Raw genomic sequence first — 3,440 nt, 5'->3', positions numbered from 1 at the left:
TATTCATTTTACATTTTAATCCCTCACCAAGTGCAAGCTGCATTGCTCACCACGCATAGCTCTTCAAATACAAGCTGCTATATATATGTGTCTTCTTATGTAGCGACTTGGCACATAAGAATACTGACATCTCATGAATTTTCAAAGTAAACTGTCAAAAGAGTAATTGCTCATCTTACATGGATGCCACGTTTTGTCTTCATCTCTGCATAGTTTACTCACACATCTTGCAATCACTTAGGGGTGTGCATGTGCAGTATAAGGATATTGTGATCCCAACGAGCTTTCTATAGGCATGATAATCCTTGCTGCTTTATATATGCTAGCTCCGCTATACATCACTACATGTACATCTTACCTTGCTACTTATTCATTGATCGCATGCGCCATCTATACTGGCCCCTCGACACATACCCCACATGTCACTGAAAGCAGCTATCTAAACTTGTCATATTAGATCATTAATGCACAAGCCTTATGCCAGCTGCCATACATGCACACTAACTCCATGTAGCATAAGTGGCTATAGCATACATATATAATATGATCCTTCTTGATTAAATAAGTTTATCAAAAGACCACGTTAATAAGTGCTATGCTTAATATCATATGTGATGTATGCTTCTCAGCATTATAATGGCACATTCAAAATGGCAACGATTGTTGATCCAAACCCAATTTAGTCATTGTGGTTCATTGTTTATATGGGTATGTCTATAAAGGCTCCAGCGCCTACCACACATGATGACTTATTTTGCTAAATTTGAAATTCATGTTAGATGCATACAATCAAACATCTCATCAACTACTACATTCCTTATACACTTTGCTTAAAATTTTATCAAAGTACATACATAAGCTATTAGTGTTGATTTGCATACTTATATACTAATCACCCATTTTGTTTCAAGGAAAGTCAATTATTTCTATCGAGCATTCAACCGCAACGACAAGTTGACATACATTATCAGAACACTTTATCTGCCAAAGCAATGGAGCGTCATGCTTGGACAGCTCCAACATGATTTGGGTACTTATATCAATTCCAATTCCAACTCGCTCCAAATCGGCATAAGATAAGTAACAGTATCTTATCTTTTACGCTCTGGCAATTAGAGCCATTACATGCTTTCACTACTTTAAGCATGCTTATAATATATCACACTTGATATGTATTTACATGCCTCCATGATAAACTAATCATGCTTATAACACATGTTATATGTTTTAGTAGCATACCTACTATGCACACATCCTAGTGTAATACTTCAAATGTCTTCACGACCCTTAAGCATGCTTGCATTATGCTACTCGTACATGCCGTACACATATGCCATGCTTATTTGTTGTTCATACATTTGTACACTATATGCTAATATCTTGTCTAGCCTCTTGGCCACCATATTTTGTCAAACCCTCCCCACAGAAAAAAGACCTAAACGGGTCTAAAGACTCCATAAGTCTGTGGTCCACAACCAACCGACAAGTGGTAAGGCAACGCCTCATAATGAAGATGACGCTACGCGGCATTATAGTCAAGCTTTTCTCCTCTGGGAAAGAGTAAAGGGACCGGTTAACACAGCCCACGACAGCCATTGATCCTGTCGTTAACCCTCGACTCTTGGGTATCAAAGATTAGGTTCGCTACCTAACGCCCACGGCCTCCGCGGCACCCCCGAGCTTCGCGCTCAAGAGATCTAACCCTCACGCCTTCGCGGCAACCCCGAGCTTCCTCTCACGCCTTCGCGGCAACCCCAAGCTTCACGCTCACGCCTTCGCGGCACCCCCGAGCTTCGCGCTCACGAGCTCTAACGCTCACGCCTTCGTGGCAACCCCTAGCTTCCCCTCACTCCTTCGCGGCATCCACGAGCTTCGCTCTCACACCTTCACGGCGCCCCCGAGCTTCCGCTCATGCCTTCGCGGCACCCCTAGCTTCGCGCTCACGAGCTCTAACGCTTACACCTTCGCGGCATCCACGAGCTACGCGCTCACGCCTTCACGACACCCCCGAGCTTTCTGCTCACGAGCTCTCCGCTCAGGCAACCCCGAGCTCCCCCCTCACGCCTTCGCGGCAGCCCCGAGCTTCCCTCTCATGCCTTCCCAGCAACCCTCGAGCTTCCCGCTCATGCCTTCCCGGCAACCCTGACCTTCCCGCTCACGCCTTCGCAGCACCCTCGAGCTTCCGCTCACCCCCGAGCTTTACGCTCATTCCTTCCCGGCAATCCTCAAGCTTTCCGCTCACGCCTTCCCGGCAACCCCCAAGCTTCCATGCTCTTGCCTCCCGGCATTCCCAAGTGTTATACTCACATCCCCCTGACATAATACACATTAATGGAACATTGAATTCTTCTACCATTTGTCCTTTGCAACAAATTGAATTCTTTTCGCGTTCCATTAATACGAGCGAAAACCAAACAAACATAAGCGTTCACGTATTCATCATTCACGAATTACAAACGCTTGCCTTCATGGCACTCATCCATCTTAAACCGAGTGTAACCTCGTCAACTCAACCTCGTTCATTTTTCTTGTGCACATCATGCATTTATCATATGCAATTCATATGTTCACACAACCACGTAACCTAAAGTTTATACGTCATAATCGATCATACTCGGCGCCATTCGCATGTATACATCAACATGTATCATGCACGTCGTAAATTCGTACATGCCAACGCATATCAATGCAACTCACATTTGTTGCCCAATATAACAAGCATTCCCCATATGCATGTTTTTGTCTTTGCTATGCAGGTTAACGAGTCCCTTCTTGCTTACAGACTTCGGGGACTTGTAGGGGCTCCGTGCCACCCGGTTACTTATGCTTGATGACTTCATGATTTAACTCCCCAACCAAGAAGCTCCTCTTACTTGGGGACTTCAGGGACTTGTAGATACCTCTAACTATGCATGGAGGATTTGCTACATCACCAAGCATAAGTAACACCCTCTTTGGGACACCCACAAGCCATAGTGAGGCCCAACAGAGACATGCATCCAGTAGCCTTATGTTCAAGCTACACTACGGTATCCGGAAGTGGTAAATACGTCGCCGGGAAGCCACATTCCAGGCCTTGCCAAGTTGCCCTCACAACATAGCTTTTCTATACTAGAATAGTGGATTTGAGTCCCATATCGGAAACCATGTAAAGGAGATGGCTTCCTTCACCTATAAAAGGAATGCCTCCTCCCACTTAAACATCACCCCATTACATACTTAGTAATCCTCTTGGGCCGCAAGGCCCAACACACATAGTTAAGCTTTCGAGTGGACGTAGTTTCCCGCTAAGACGGGAAACGAAGCACTATACTTCTGGTCTCTCTCTCTCTCTCTCTCTCTCTCTCTCTCTCTCTCTTTTACGTTAATCAGATCCCCTTCGGTTTCTAACATTAACAGAAAGTTTCGATACGAAAAGAACAAAGATAAAAACTTTGAGC

The sequence above is a fragment of the Rosa chinensis genome, chromosome 5, assembly GCF_002994745.2.
Source record: "Rosa chinensis cultivar Old Blush chromosome 5, RchiOBHm-V2, whole genome shotgun sequence".
In the NCBI taxonomy this organism is placed as follows: domain Eukaryota; kingdom Viridiplantae; phylum Streptophyta; class Magnoliopsida; order Rosales; family Rosaceae; genus Rosa; species Rosa chinensis.
This window is presented reverse-complemented; position numbering follows the sequence as displayed.